The 17184-nt window shown below is 37.0% G+C and overlaps 1 protein-coding gene and 1 pseudogene across 3 annotated transcripts in view; one reads left to right on the top strand and one right to left on the bottom strand.

Moving 5' to 3' along the window:
* LOC130858365 (alpha-endosulfine-like) overlaps nt 1-11087 on the bottom strand; it is a 67017-nt pseudogene extending 55930 nt beyond the window's left edge.
* The window catches only part of PARD3B (par-3 family cell polarity regulator beta), a 977181-nt gene that overhangs the window by 262282 nt on the left and 697715 nt on the right, over nt 1-17184 (top strand). The window lies entirely within an intron of this gene.

Genomic DNA, 17184 nt, shown 5'->3' with positions numbered 1-17184 from the left:
TACATGTTAGCCCAGGTCTCAAATAGTGCATGCAGATTTGCTGCTTTTGAAGTGTTTACATTTTGTCTTTTTGTTGTGTTTTATTGAAAACACTATCTGATGTGACATTTGGGGATGTGATATTCCTGTTTTGATACTTTCTCTTCTGAAGGAAGACCATCTCATTATTTAATTCATCCTTCCAGTAGCAAAGAAGTAATCGAACCTTCTATGCCTCCTTGATATTTTGGCAAAAGTAAAAAAGTACCTTTGTGGTGCAGCTGAGACTTATTTATTGTGACTAGGACTTGTAAGCTTTTGAGAAGTGAACCTGGATAAACCACCTTAATCAGCCAAAGTTTGCATATGCATATATGATTGATGGGGTGAATGTGATCAAAACATCTAAAAAAGCTGAGGAGGTTGCTGCATTTGGTAATTCTGGCTTAGCAGGAAGTTGCTGATATAAGTGTGTGTCATGAGTGTGTGAGCTCATCATATTTGTTTAATTCCTGTAGGCAGTGCTGGGAGGTTTTCCCAGAGTCCCTGACTCCTTTTTTGGGGCATTACTCTTTATCTTCATCATCTAAGCAACCGCTGACCAAATGCTGAAATACATGACTCCATTTGTGAGTTTGCATACCTTGTGAGCTGGGGCAGGGGCTGTGCTTAATGGATCTGTTATGGTTTTGCGTGATGTCTTACAGTGTTCAGCACAAGGTCTATGCTGTCTTTGTATTGGTAGCTTGATCATGATGACTGTCTGGCAAATTGCACTGAGTGCTGTTCAAAGAATCATATTGTTACCCTCTGGTGAAGTAAGAGAAAAGCAGTGCAGAAGTACAGTTGGTCTCCTTACTTCTACACTAAAGAGTTTAATTGGGCTTCATTTGTTTGCTGAATTGTACCTGTTTATCTAATATTCCTCTGCAGAGCTGGGAAAGTGCTCCTAAAGGTGAGAATAATTTGAATAATGTGAAGTCCCCAGATGGAGCGTCAGCTGTGTAAACCGTTAGAAAATGAAGCATGGTGACTTACCCTACTTTATACCAGCCGACTCCTTTGCCTCCCATTTATTCATCTTGGTGAAACATATACTTCTCTTCCTGCTTTTCCTCCTCAGTCACCTATAAAGATTAGTAAATAAGACCAGGAAATACTTCAGGTCTGCCTGCCCATGCGATTTTGCTGTTTGTAAGCTCTGGAAGAGTATGGTAAGAAGTAACTGTCGTCCCCTGTCCCCCTTGCCCCATGCTAATCCAAGTGACTTTCCCCAAGGCTTTGGAAATAATAGAATATACAGAGACTATTAGAACAATATAAGAATATAACTGGAATAGAATTTAACTTGTCAGCATCAGTGGTTAGCATTGTATCAAGCTGGATTCTGAATTTAAAACCATGTTTTACACATTTTTGTTCTAAAATTAACTTTAAAACAAGATACCTTGATAGTTATTTTCTCTACCAAACTATTTGGCATTACGTATTTTATACAGGTTAAATAGATAAGCTTAGCTCTATATAATTATTAATAAATGGACACTTGGCAAAAAAAATCCGTTATCCACTGGCCAGCATAACAATCTCAACAAAATCACATGGGACAAGTATTGGAACTCTTTTTTTTTTATAGATAGTTTTGGTTGATGCAACAGCTTCAGTATGAAATTATGACTCCCACAGTGTGATATAAGGAAAGGTATTAAAAAGTAAAATGAGAATAGTGTTTTACAAGTGGCTGCCCTCCAACACATTCGGGGATGTTTTATTTTTTTACATTCTTGTAACAAGTTTTGCTTGCAGAAACTACCATTTTGGGAGCTGTTCTCTTCAATAGTTTGTTAGGTGATTGCTTTGCTGTTAAGTTCCAGTGGAGTGCAGTACTCTTTAATTTTCGTAATTGCAATTATGCAAAATATTGCGTATATGTATGTATATAGGTAAGGTTCTAGTTAAGGCTTGTTACAGCTTCTGATGATCATACATATAGGTACACATAATAAAGCACACGGTGATCGTGTATTGCCTTTTCTCCAATATTTGTATGTACATATTGAAAAAAAAGTCATACTTTTTCCAGAAGTAAATTGGAATTACGTGATGGCCATTAAGCACAAATTTTATCAAAGTTGATATTTAAATACTGAAAAAAAATCTGTGTACACAAAAAGCTTCTCTAAGCAGTGGATTTCTAGGAATTAGTGTATTTCCCAAGAGACTAATGCAACTACGCCTCTGGTCACGGTCTTAATGTGCTTGAGACATGCAATAATTCTGCAGAAATGCAGTGCTCTAGAGTATCTTGTTTCTTAATTATAAAAGCTGTTGTAATTATTCCATTTTAAGTGCTAACTTATTTAAGTTTTAAAGGCTCAGTAACTAAGCTAAAATTTCTTTAATTGAGATGGAATGGGGACTGTTGTATATAGTTCTGTCACTAATAATAATAAAGAGGAAACCACAATATGATCTGATGTCTTAATAATAGAAGTTAACATGTTGAAGTTCTTTCAGGTCCTAAGTCGTTATATTGTGTGTATCAATTCTTCGACTTTACTCTCATGAAATATTAATGTCTTAGAATTCTTTAGATTATTTAATTATCAAAATATGCAAGAATTTTCCAGAAAGAGGTTCCTACTTTCTGCTCTTTGGCATTCTTTTCGGGGCCCTAATTTCTTTGTAACCGCTTATTTTAAAAAATTGTGATCATTATTTTTTTACCATTATCAACAAATTTCATCAGGTATTACCATGTGCTAGGTCAGATTTGAACAACAGATGTTGCAGTCATTTTAAGTATTAAGTTGGGCTGTTGGTTAAGCTGTCGATTATGGTTCCATATGAAACCTCCATAATAATAGCTAAATAGAAAAGGGATGTTGGCATCACAGCAAAGGACAAACTCAGTCATCCTGGGGAGTCAGCCGTCTTCTGGGTAAATGTCACCTATGGGCTGAGCTGAGAGCCGCAGTTTAGTGTTGGCTAGGTGAAGCCTGGGTATGTGAACGAGCAAGGACAGGATAGTGGCAGGGGCAGGGCATCTGGCGCCAGGAGTTCAGCAAACTGCGATTGTCGTGCAGTGCTGTGCTTGTGTTACACAGAGTAAATCAGACTTAAGGAACCTGGAAACGAGAGTGTCGGAACTTCTCATAGACACAAGCTTGGAAAGCTAAAGGACATAGTGATGGCCATAACAGAGAACTAAATGAGTGATGAATGAACTTTGCAGAGAAACGAAGAAAAACAGCTTAAGAAAATGTTCAATCACTTTTTTTTTTAAAACAAGTATTAGCTGAGAGCTTTTTATGCACTAACCATGGTGTTAGAAGCTGAGGAAACAGTAATGAACACAGTAAATACAATCTTTGCCCGCGTGGGCCTCAGTCTAGCAGGAGAAAGGTGTTTTAATACATCATTGCACAGATAAATGTGTAATTCCAAGTTGTGATAAATGCTACTTAGAACAAGTAAATGATATGGGGGGGGGGAGGGAAGGAGGGAGGATGGGGAAGTCTTATGTAAATGTAGCTAGGGTCAAACAAGCATTTTTGAGGAAGGGCTATTATGCTGAGGCCTGGAAGGACATGGGAGGTATCAATGGGAGAGCAAGGCGTAGAGCATTCTGCATAGAGAGGAGCATGTGTGAAGACCTTAGGTGGAACAGAGCTTGGAAGGAACCAAAAAAAAAACTGAGAATGAAGTAAAGCAGACAAGGGAACCAGTGGTGTTAAGATGAGGCTGGGGGTGGGGTACGTAGAAAAGAACTCAGAGGGATCAAAAAAGTGAAGATGAAGGGTAAATTGGAACAAAGAAATGCGGAGCCAACTCTTTCAAGGTCTGTAGGGAAGTGATGCAGTTTGATCAGAGTTCAGGGGGATTGTTCTTCTTTTATTACAGTTTTACAGAGGAGTCTCTTTAATGCAGTAAGGAAGATGGATGGGTGAAGTAAAAGTGAGGAGAGCAACCTATGCTAAGAGTTCAGTTTAGAAGCAAGATGTATCAGTGATTTTCCTGAGAAAATGGAAGGAATCTAGTTTGGAATAAGGAGGAGGGTCAAGTTAGCAAGGCAGTCTTAACAATCTGCTGAAAGACCATGAGAATGAAGTAGAAAATATGAATTTGCAATAAAAGTATCTGAAGGACGGAGTCTCATGATAGTGCTGTTGTTTTCTTCCAAGATGCGTGGAAAGTACACCTCAGTGACTATTCCATAGGGAAAGCATAATGCTGGACACATAGCAAACAGTCAGTAGTTTTCTACTGATGTTTCTGGAATGGTTGCTCTCTTTGGGACATAGTGCTATATATGTCTGCTGAACAAGGGATATTATATCATTCTGTTAAACGATGACAGAAAAGAGGGATATTAGTCTCTTTATCATAAAAATATGTGGATGTCTAAGATTTCAGGTCAGACGAATGGATATACAACTACATGATGTCCATGGTGGTGTGATTAGATGCCTTTTTTGAATGATTTTCTACCTCTTCACCCCTTTTTAAAATATTAAAAGAATCACCCACTCATCCATTATTGCTAAAGACTCAGCAAAACTCAAAATATTATCTATTTTTGCATCATTAGTCCAATGCTGCATATCAATTCCCTGGTGAACTTTTGACATCTTTTTTTTTTTTTTTTTCCAACTCTCCTTGATGTTATTGACAAACTTTATAAAGGCACAGCTTTCTTCACCAGTTCATGACTTTGCACCAAGCATTTTAGGGGAGAGCTTCTTAATCAGAAAATAACTTTTACTCCTGAGAAAGAAGACTGTTTGCTTCAGGCTCTCACATATTTAGTATTTTTATAAGTTGTTCCATTTGAGAGATTTCACCCCAAGAGATAAGAAGTGAGACAAACATATCCCCCAAACAGATCCTTAATTATCTGAAGAAATGAAAGTTGGTTTTGAACACTTGCTCTTTTGGCTCTGTCTTTCAACCTAACCCCCCCAATGGAATTCATCTGTGTTCATAGCTGCTGACTTTATATTAACTTATACATGGAGCTAATAGTATATTAGTAACTTTAAACTTAAGGAAACTATTTAATCAATCACTTTATCAAATTTATTAAGCCCATCTTATTAACCTCTTAATTTTCATCATGTGGTAAAAATCTTTCAGTTTCAAGTACCAGAGAGAATCACCTTGACTGAAAATTAATTTTGATCTGAATTAGAATTTTTAAAAACAATCTTACGTTCTTTTCAAAACATACATGGCTTTTAAGCTTCACAAAATCATGTATCATTCCTTGCTTCTGATATTCTACATGGTTTTGCCTGAGTTTTTGAGGAAAACAAAGCATTAGGAACTTTTTCCAATCCAAAATTTCAGTGAAATTGCCATGTAAAATCTTAAATGTAAAATACTGTTTTTATAGAATTTTTGTTAAAAATGGTATACTTCAAGGTAAAAACTATTTGTGAAATTTAAAAGCAGAATTTAGTAACTAATTCCTTACTTTTTTTCAAGTGGTCAGAATATGAATAATGATAGCTATTGTGAAAATTTACTTAGTGATATTCATAAGTATTAAACTGTAACTAATATGTACTCTTCAACTGTGAATAGAAATTTTGGAAATCAAAACAAGGAACTCTTTATCACTCACATTTAGGTATAGAAAACATGGTACAATTTAAGAAATCGATGAAAATAACCGTATGCCTTAACATCAGGGTCTGTGTTTTGCAAAGCTAAAATGTATATATATTTTTTAAGGTGAAGGTTAATATAATGAGTACCCTCCACCATTTATAAAGATGAGACATGCCCACGGAGAACATTAGCATCTGTTTGTGAAGATTGGGAAACCTCACATGTTGTGGTTTAAGATATATACATTTTCCGACATTTGAGAAGGATGGTATCATTTCTTATGAGAGTGAACTTGATTCCTGACATTCACTTAAATGCTAATTTAATTTTGTTACTGGAATAGCAAAGGCTTCCAAATTTCATGGTAGTTGAGTTATCCTGGGATTCTGATAAGTGATGGGGAATGAACAGGGCCTTCCTCTGAAGCCTGAGCAGTGATGGAGACATTAGATAAATTCTCAGCAGTAACAAATCTAGAAAGAAAACCTCTTGAGTGTAATCCACAGCAAAGCCTGAAGCCCTCTTGCTTTAAGGAATTTCCTGGTAGCCTTAGGGAGGATATTAATGGCACTCTCTAGGCTTAACCTTGTTAAGAGACTGTTATGCGGCCCTTGTTGTTTCTACTTTAAAGTCAGGAATTTTAAGTAGATTAGAATGAAGAACAGTGCAGTGCAGCATAAAGTTAACATTATATTGTTAATAACACTGGACTGAATTATTAATTTCTACCAGAAGTTGCTTTTAAAATAATCAGGATTAACTATAGGAATAGGGATTGTTTTCCCTCTGTACTTCATTATCCGAAGAATAATTCTGTATAATTAAGAATACCTTATACAAACAAAAAGGGAATATAGCCATAAAAATTTGTTGTGTTAATGACTGATTCTGTTAATGTACCATAGCTGTCTAATTCTTTATTGCAAGAGGGGAGGAAAAAAAAATCAAAGGAAAGTGTTTCCATTCCAATTGTTGAGCTTTTTGTCCACTTAAGAACCAGGGGGTTAGAGAACAGTGCTGGGATGATTACCAAGAGTGGTTAAACTAGAAAGGTGCTGGTTTGCTCTTTCTTTCTCTTCTGGTGAAAGAGCCATTTGAAAAGCATGCAGGCAACACGGCCTGGACTCAGAAGCAGAGAGGCTGGCAGATGGTACGGCAGGATGGAGAAACTGCTGGCAGATGGCGTGGACTATTTGAGCAACAAAGACACTTTTGGCTACCAATGTGAAGAGCTGGAAAGAAAGAAGAAGACAACTTCCCCAATGTTGCCAGCTTGTATACAGAAAACGTTTTGGCAGAATGGAGACTGACAAAAGATATTCAATTGTTAACTGCAAGGAAAGCAAAGAGTGGTTATTAAGTTTCACAAAGTGTGTTCCCTCTGGTGTGATTTGAATATACTTTCATATGGAAGAACCTTTAGAGATCAGATAGACCAACTATGCTGAATGAACATTGGGACACATTCTGTTTTTATTACTTAAAAGATATATCTTCAGAACTTTATAAAAAGTGTAATCCATGTTGCCTTTTTATAAGGTTTTAAAAATGTTTTATTGGTGACTCCCATTTCCCTGGCTTCATATTGTGTAGTAAAATTGGCGTTGTACCTTGTAGGGATTAGGAGGGGTTCTCGTTTGTCAGCGTCCGCTGCCCTTCGGCCATGTTTAGCGTGCTGAAATAATGTGAAGTCAGGCTGGGCTAACAAGACGTATGGACTTAGAGTTTTATCAGCAAAGGGTGTACGTAATTGTGTCACTGAATTACTTTGGGGGTTATAGTCATTACCACATGTATCACATTTGTTTTCTGGGGCCTGGAAAGCCACCTGTAACAAATAGGCATTTAGTTCCTAATGATGTCATTGGGGCTGCTACAATATTTCATTTGTAGCTTTTCCACCTATTGCTACCTAATGTCTCTTCCTCATATGCCTCTTGTTAACTATTGTGTTTCCAGAATTAATGAATTCAGGTTACTTTTACCTAATAACTTTCATCCACAAGCAGCACTTTAAACTGAAATATATAACTTGGCTGTTCTAAAACAATACTATTTTCATATATCTACACCAGTATTAAGAAAAAAAATATTTAGGAATATTTTAAAATCAAATGTTAAATGGAAACGTTGCTAGGAATAGAAGAACCAGTTCCATGTATTTCTAACAATTATTTCTCCCTAGCTCACTGAAGTTTAAACTTTTAGTATCTCAATTATTCAGAAAACTGCTGAGATTCTGGACATAATTGAAAGTGCTACTGAACTGAGATCAAAAGAGATAAGTAAGATAGATTTCGAATGATGTCATCCAAGATGCCTCTAAGCCAATAAAATTACTGTCCTAATGATTATTTACCTTTTAGAAGCCCTCTTAGAGATTTTACCTTACACAGTATTCTGTTAGTCTTTGTGGTCTGATTTCTCAGTGCATGGAAGGTGAGAGGCATCTGATTGGAATTCGAGGCTTTCAGGAGGGAAGCACGGGGAAATGAAGGCACAGCCTCAGTTTAACATGAGGGAGAACCCATAAAAACTACTCAGTTTACTAAAAAAAGGAAGGATGCCTTCAGTAATTCAGGGAACAAAACCTATTTCAATAGTCTGTAATGAAGACACTTAAAAGAAATTTCTCAAATATGGTCAATTTTTTGGCACTTAAGGGACAGACAATTTTCTGAAAAATTTGCTAATTTAGAAACTTGTGTTCCATACTTAAAGAGAGTTTAAATTATCTATGATTTTTAACCTATAAGTAGTTTCTATAAATTGGAAATTGTATTTGAAATCTTTGCTTGGAGGAGTATGCCTTCATAGTCTACAAATGATATCTCCTTCCCATAGATAATTGTTATTTCCTCGTCATCCACGTTTTTGATAATGACAGTGGCAGTGATGCTATAATGGAAAGTGCTAGGTCACCCAAGCCAGACAGCCCTCATTCTGCCTTAGTCTTAGGCAGGCCGCATTACTCTATCTCCCTAGACCTCTGTTTTCTCACCTATCAATTAAAGGAGTTGGCTTTTAAATAAATGGGTCCTTTCTCCTTTTATGAATTGCTGAAGCCTGTCTTGACACTCCAGGGTGCAACTTATAAAAAGCGGAGAGAATTGGGATTGACTATTTAGAGGCCATGAAAAAGAAAGTAAGATGCAGAAAGCATACACTAATACATGTTTGATTATCACACATTTCATATCTTACTGCAGATTTACAACTAGACTCCTTTGCATTTTAATGCTGGTTTCCTCCTCTGTGAAATGAGTTGATTCAGCAGGATAAAATCTGTAAGGTTTTTACCGTATCAAATGACTGATGATTTTTAAATTTTAAATTCATGATTCCTGTTCGTTTGCTCCTAGAAAAGGAACCTCTCATTAGGATGCTCACCCAAGAACCTCTTATTAGGACACTGTCATCTGTGCTGGTACCAGAGTCTCACCTCTACAGCATCCCTCCCCTCCCCACCTTCCTTTTACCACTAGTTTCCTCTACCACTGTGATAAGTTTTAATTCTGTACATTCTGAGAGAAGAGAAATGGAGCCTGCCTTATTCATCACTACATCTCCAACGTCTAGCCAGATATTTGTTGAATGAATTAATGTGAACATTTGTAGCCATAACTTGACTCCCAGCACTTCATTTACCACTTGGGTCCCTGTCCTTCCATCTCTTCCTCACACTAGTAAAGATTCTTACCCCCCACTGCTTACCATACAGCAAGGCTGGCCTATTCTCCTAATTCTCATTATCAGTCATTGGGCATTAGGAACTGGAATGTTCAATGTTTTTCCCTAGAAAAAATGTTTGAAAATGTTAACTTTGGTATTTTAATATAGATGTAGTTTGAGTTAGACAAATTTTAACCATTGTTTACAGCACAATATTGTTTCTCTGGGAATATATATTCTGGGTTCCAAATAACTGAAAGTTGAGATGGCCCACTGGCAGTAGGTATAGAAAGGTACCTTGGAGTTAGTATGGTGTTGACATATGTGGAATTTGTAGTGCCTCAAAGAGAACTTAGTAGCTTGTGACAAAAGAAGGCAATATCCTCCAAACAATCATTGGCTTTTCCCACATGTACAGATTTTCACATTAAGCAAAACCTTTTCAGAACACATCTACCACAAGTGCAGAGTTAAATTTTATAAAAATTGAAGTTGAACAAGGGCTTCATTATTACAAACTTTGCCAATCCCTACTGTTTACAGTTCAAAAGAAATTTTAAGTGGATTATTTTCATTTAAGCTGTCATCTGTGATTTGATTTTTCCATGGGGTGCTCCATTCATTTTGATAATGCTTCACCAGGGAAATCTTTTGATAGCAAATAGGCTGCTTCCTGTTCTATCTTTACACTTCTGCTTTTCAGTATCTGAAAGTCACTGTCTTTTCCTGGACAGCTGTTTATACACCAGAGTCGTCGTGCTTCCATCCTTGCCCATCCTTAAGGTCTATCTCATATTTTTGAATGTAAAGTCTCAGACAGGGGACATTGTCTCATTTGCTTACCATTATTTCCTGGTCCTTAGAGCAGTATCTGGCACATAGTGGACACATATATGAGCGAATTGAGTGCTTTGGATATCGATTATATATGTCAGAATTTAGGGCAGATAAGTCTTCTTGGTGAGGGAGCTGTCCTGTACATTGTGTGATGTTTGGCAGATTCCTGGCCTCTACCCACTAGATGCCAGTAGAACTCTCCCAATGTGTCAATAAAAAAATGTTACCAGACTTTGCCACTGATTGAGAATCACTGATGTAGGTGGAAAGAGAGTGAGTCCCAATATTAGTGTGTTAGAGTGGTGAGAGTCAGATACAGGGAATCTAATTCCACTGCTGTGAGCTGTAAGTCCCCACGCTCTTGTTCCTTAATCTTTGAACCTTAGTTATCATGAGAATTAAATGACACCAGATATCTTGACCAGCATGAAGCCCTTTTGTTTCTAGACAGATTCTGCCTGTGGCCAGAGATCAGGTCTCCCCACTCCTTCTTATCATGGATGGTTAGTGAGGGCTGTACCAGATCATCATGATGTCATATATAGCACATTGGTTCCTCCAGATGCCCAGTATTTCTAGTATTTTGCTATGTTACTTAATTTTGCTCTTAATTGATCATTACTTGTAGCATGGGAGGAAGAGTGAACCCCAAGATGTATCCTGGTGGAGCACTGAGTCAAATAGATTCAGGGAATTCAAAGATTATTTGCACCATTTATTAATTTATGGCTCTGATTGCTATATATTCTGACTCCTTATTTTCTGTGAGCTTTTGGTTACTCTGTGAGCTACTGTGAAGGGCTCGTTCTCTGAGTTTTTGGTTACTGTGTGTGTTAATGTGAAGGTTAAGTGAAACTATGTAAGGAAAACACTAAGAGCTGGGCGCCTAGATGGTACTTAAAACATATGCGCTCTCTTCCCTCTGCTTAGATTTCCCAAGCCCCATTTCTGTGTGTATACGCATATTCATATGTTCATACCTCCATCTATGCGTCAACATACACATGGGTAATTATTCAATAATTAACATATTAAAAAGTTATGGATCACCTATTTATCAGGTGCCAGCCCTGTTCTCGTTGCTGGAGGTGGGGCAATGAAAAAAAGAGTACAACAGCCACCGTTAGTAGTGATGCGGATTTTAGATGACGTTCTACACTGAGTTGTGTATGGGGTGAAAATAGAAACATTGCGAATCCCTCTATGGACAGTCAATTCAGGAGTATGATCGTTTCTGCTGTTGTATCTATCATAAAAGATTTGTCCTTGTCAAAACAGTGCTGTGGTAAAGGACGTGTTTATTTTTCAGAAGCAACAAATGCAAAATATTGAAAACCTGAACCTTTGATCTAATTAATTTTGAATTTTTGACCCTGACAAATTGGAGTGGTTTAAGTATTAAAAAAGAAAGAAAGAAAACCACTTTTCAGTTTGATCCTCCTTTCTGGTTTATTGTAGTCCTGCGTACCCTCAACACTCAAATTAGTGCTTGAGGTCTGCATTGGAGGTGAAGTACATTTCTCTAGTATCTGGAAATATTTGTATATCTTCCTGTCTGAGAATATCTGGATTGCACTGAATTTCCTCTCAGGGAGATGGGTGAAAATAACTTTTTGCAAAACATGACTGCATCATCCCTAAGCACCATTACAACATGCTTAATGGGCTGTAATAGTATTTTTATTATCTTATAACTTTGGCTCCCTTAATGTGTTTGCAGATCTTTAAAATGCACCTTTGAGCATTGTTCCATGTGCTTCGTGTCCCCTCAATAAATATTATACCCCTATTGACTTTTTAATTGTGAAATTTGGTAATAGTAATGAAAGAGAAATCCCTGACCATTTTATACATTTAGCCACTTCGTTTCACATAGCTTCTTTCAGTTTCCAGGGATGTATTTAGCAGACGTTTGTCTGTTTTGAACGGGTGTTATTTGGTTGTTTAGAAAAAAAAAAAAAAGGGAGTAGGGGGAGAAAAGAAAATCCCAGCACTACTCTGTTGATCTTCAGCTGGTGCTATGAGGCAGACTGGAGGTGTCTGAGATGTTGAAACTGACTAACCCAAATGCTCTACTATCAAAAGCATCTGAGAAGAAGGAGCATCTTGGACTGGCAGGGCATCCTTGTGGAACAGGTTTTAGGGAGATGGAGTTGGGCCTTAAAGGGATGAGTGCTCCCAGAGAGAAAACATCTTAGGTGTCATTCTGGTTAAAGCAGGAGTAATGTGGAAACCGTCTCCAAATGTCACTCACTCCTGGGTGGTGATGGGATTACGTGAAGGACATCACATGGGTCTCTACTCAGGCAAGTTATTTCTTAACCCTCTCTGTTGGCGCAACTGAACTTCATAAAAGTAAAGGGACTGTGTTTAGCTGCTAGTGAATCTGACATATTTTGTTGAGAAACATTTAAATAAAACTATAAATAAAATTATTTGAATATATACAGTGAGCCAAAGATACTGCTCGTGCTTTAAGACCTTTATTTCATTTAACCTTCACGATCATTCCACTAGGTTAATATTAGCACCGTTATTATCTTCATTTTATAAATGGGAGAACTGAGATTTATAGGGATTAAGTGATTTACATACAGTTTTAGTGCCTGTAAAGGATGGCGCTGTGGAAAAAGGATGCAGAATGTAATATATAAGGTTTAAAAATTATCTATGGTCATGCTAGAGTCATAGAATTTTAAACCTAGAATACTCTTAGAAATCAGATATCATCCAATATTTCCCCCACCACTACCCACCAATATTTTGTATGAGGGGGACCCCGAAGTCCTGAGTTTAGCTTCAGAATACCCTGACAAAGCTGTTACTTTAACAAATTGTTGGGAGGACTTGTGCTTTTATTGAATTTAATGTTAATACTACTTTATTAGAAATATTTTGGATTTATACAGGATGTGGATAGAGTGTACTCAATTGGTAATTTAGTGTTTCTTAATCTGCTGAGTTAGGATGGGTTGCATGGTGCAGGTTGAGACCGTGCATTTATGGTGGAAATTGCACACAATGACGATTAGGTAGAAAGAGGATGTGACCGCAGGTTGCCAGGTAGTATTTAACAGCCAACAACAGAGAATCAGACTATGTATCTGCCCATACACCTATCTACAAAATATGAAAATCACTGCTAGAAAGATATAATGAGATATTATCTGTATCTGACCACTGTGATGCATACTTTTTAGGCTGCTGATGTTGATGTATTTTTTTTTCCTCCTAAAGCCTTTTATTTTGACCAATAATCTGCTTTTCACAGTGATCAAATATGGTTTGTGAAAGTGAGGAGGCATTGTATGATATGATTTGTTTGGGACTCTATACCACCATTAGACATGAGTCTTTTCTGTCTCTTCAGTTCATTTCATTATTTTTCAAACTTCTGGGTGGAAGCCCGGTTGGGGAAAATGTTAAAAAAATTTTTCATTTAAAAATTTGGGGTTGGGGCCCAGGAGTGTTTATTGGCTCCCCCAGCTCACCCCAGGAGATTTTGACGTGAGTGATTCATAACCAAAATTTGAGAAATGCTGAATTAAAGGTATGATTGTACTTCTGAGCTTTCTAAGATAAAGATTCCTCTAAACATCCTTCAAGTAAAAAGAAATACATACGTATGTACATATTTAGCTTGTTAGGTCAGGGGTAATTTCTATTTTTGGTCAAATATAAAATTGAGCCTTGGACTGAATTTTTCTTTAGAGAGACTATATTTAGAAATACATAGAAACCTATGAAAACAAAATATTCTGATGACTTCTTTGATGCAGTATGAGATTCTTTTAATGCAGACAGCTTTTGTTGGCTATGATTCTTTTTATTCATTCTTATAACATGGGACTGAGACATGGAGGTGATTAACATTTTTCTTTTCTGGGATCAAAGAACACTGAAAATGGTAAGAGAAAACAAAACTAGATGGGTATTCAGTCTTTTTCTGCCTTTAACGTCTTTGTGCTCCCTTCCCTTGCTCCTCAAGTATTTTGGAATTAATTTTTAAAGAGGCATGTGTGGTATTTTTAGTATTTAGTTCATGCTTAAGTGTCAAAATGCTCGTTTCTCCATAATGGCTCTAGATGAATAATATCCAATTGGCTCCGTGTTTTCTGTTCTTTTAGTCATTGGGCAGCATGGTGTTTTCTGTCAGGGCTACAACTAATAGGAAAGGGGTTTGCAGAAGTCACTGCTAACCCTTCCCAGCAGTTTCCACACCTACCTGGGCACACTGGTAAAATGAGGCTTTTGTTTTACATGAATAACCCCTTTCTCTCTCTCTTGCTCTGGCTCTGCTTTCCAAGGGCCTCAAATGAGCACTTTCAATCAGGTGGCAGAGAAAGTCCCCTTAGTTTGAGAGGCAAGTAAACCTAAGTATGCTGTCAGGCTCCCAGCCAAATACAGTGCTAAAGCGTGACAATTAATTGGATAACTACCAACACACCTCTTACTGTAACTGTAATTCAGAGTATCCCTTGCTGAACTTAAAAAAATTGTATTACTTAATTAATTGGCATGTTTCTAAGTGTACCCACCAAATGTCTGCACTGTTAGCCTGCTAGGTTTTGGCACTGCAGGCAAAGGGAGGGACTGATTCATTGTAAACAAAGCTGTAGTTTGTGCTGGATTTAATCCTTCCAGTAAGGAGAAGACAGGTAGCCTTGTCTCCACATCCTAGATGAGGAAAATGAAGGTCACACAGCCAGTTTGTTTATATCCAAAAACTATGGACTTATTATTTAACACTGCCTGTGAGTGAGTCAGGGTGATGACATCAGTAATAATAGAGCTAGGATTTCTGTCTTGAAGGGTCTGTATTCCAGGAAGAGAGAGAAGTCACACACACAAATGACAGGGCTTGTAAATCGTTATTAAGGGGCTGGTGAGTAATATAGAGAAATGCTGTGGGGATTTTGAAGAACAAGATAATATGCTGGGGTGGGGCCTTCATGGAAAAATGTCATTGTGAAAGGAGGATTGAAATGACTTTGAAGGGCAGGGAGAGTCTCGATTGGTGAGTAGAAATGAAGAGGCCATTCCAGGCAAAGAATACACTTCAGCTACAGCAGGGACAGAGAGCCGCTGATCGAGGCTGAAGGACAGGACCAGTGATGGGGAGACAATAAGAGACTCTGGGAGAAACGTGAATGCCAGGCCTACAAAATAGGGTGTCACACGCTTGCGATGGGAGCATTTTTACATTGTTGAACAAATGTCAGTTCTGAAGACTATCGGGATTAACCAAGAATATACGTACTAGCTGGAACTGAGAGTGAGAATACTGGTGGTTTGGTAAAGCCAGTTTGGAGACTGCTGAGGTAATCTAGCCTTGAGTTAATGAAAGTGTGACCCTGGGTGGTAGCATAGAAAATAAACTGGAAAAAAATAGATTTGAAAAATAAATGAGTTTAGTGGCTGACTAGAACCAGAAAAACTAGTCAAGTATAGCAGAGATGCTACCACTCAGAAGTGAAATTAAATATATCCATCCATATATGCTCCCCAAAGGTAATTTTTACCAAATACTCATGTTACTTATCTGCTAAGTGTAAGAAACACATCAATGGAATTAAAGCTTAGGGGAGAGTGGAAAATATTCACGTGGAAATCATACGTGTCCCCATGGTATTGTATCTAGATGTTTACGTGGTTCTGTGAGCAGCTCCAATAGGAACTTACCTGGAAGCACTGACCCACTTAATATCGATTTTAGAGGCCAGAGCTGTCCTAGCTGATTAGGGTCATCTCATCATATTGCTAAAAATTGGAAGACATACACTCATGCTGAGTTTGCAGGAATAATGAACAATTATATACTCTTATATAATGATGTATAAAATTAATTTGGAAATTTTGTTGCACTTCAATGGGATCAAAATAAACAGTGAGTTTGTTTTTAAAGTGAAGAAAGAAGTGTACAGAATTATGCAGACTATTTCCTCTGTGTCTCTTGAATATTTTATTTGGAATCTGAGTAGTCAAATTGGCTTAAGTACCAATTTGTTTTGGTTTCAGGGATTTTTGTTTGTTTTGAGCTCCTTGGTGATAAATGATACTTAGAGAAATGTGAAATTGCCTGTCCATTATTAAAACGTTTAAAAATGTTTGAAAACATTTTATGAAAACATCATAATTAAGGAATTATGCTGCTGTTTAATTTTGTGATATTGAATGCAAACTCCAGCTCCGTATGTTTTGATGTAGTATGATTTGATTTGAATTTACTTTGATAATTCTCCGTTGCAAGTACATTGTTATTCTTGGTATTTCTTTAATTTTAGGACCAAAGTTATTTTCCTAGCTGGATTTTCATTAATTGTTTTTTATTTTACTGACTGCTTATTTTTGTGTTTTTGTATGAAAGAGACATCTGTAGATTGTTCATGAATTGTAAGTATGTTCTTACATAAACCCCTTTTGGAGGCTTTGTGTAAATTTCCTTTTGATTTATTGTAGACTATAAACAACTCAAAACAGAATCTATTGTTTAGACTTTTTAAAAAAACCACTAATCATGTCATATTTCTGCATCACATCCTGATTTATCCTTCAGTTTTAACTTTGGAAGTGGTTTTCTCTTTGTTTTCCTGATCTCAAGGCAGAATTTGGAACACTCAGAACAATGTGTGAGACAGGAGAACATTTTCAACGGGAAACAAAAGTTTAGTTCTAATCCATTCTCACTTATCTGTTCTATTTTTAAAAACTGAAGTGCTAAAAGAGTAAATAATAATGATATGAATGATTTCTTTATTTAGAAAATCAACTGTCAATTACCTAATGAATATTCTTTTTAATCAGTGTTAATTGACAAACTTCCTGCACTTATAAACTCAGCGCTTGCATAACAGGTTCATTTTGACTGTTCCTGATTTCTCTTTTATGTTTCTGTAGTCCTATTGGCTGTAATTCTCTATTACTCTCTGAATTCCCTAGTCTGGAGCTAGGTGGAGCTATGAGATCTTTTGTAAGTGTACACCAGGCCAGTGGCTCTTCTTCAGGTCTACTTGTGACAATCAGCGCCTAATGCCCATTTTTAAAGCCTCTTGCCCCTTTACTCTTAAAAGAGTGTGGAAGAAA

The sequence above is a fragment of the Hippopotamus amphibius genome, chromosome 8, assembly GCF_030028045.1.
Source record: "Hippopotamus amphibius kiboko isolate mHipAmp2 chromosome 8, mHipAmp2.hap2, whole genome shotgun sequence".
NCBI classification, from domain to species: Eukaryota; Metazoa; Chordata; class Mammalia; order Artiodactyla; family Hippopotamidae; genus Hippopotamus; species Hippopotamus amphibius.
This window is presented reverse-complemented; position numbering and strand designations above follow the sequence as displayed.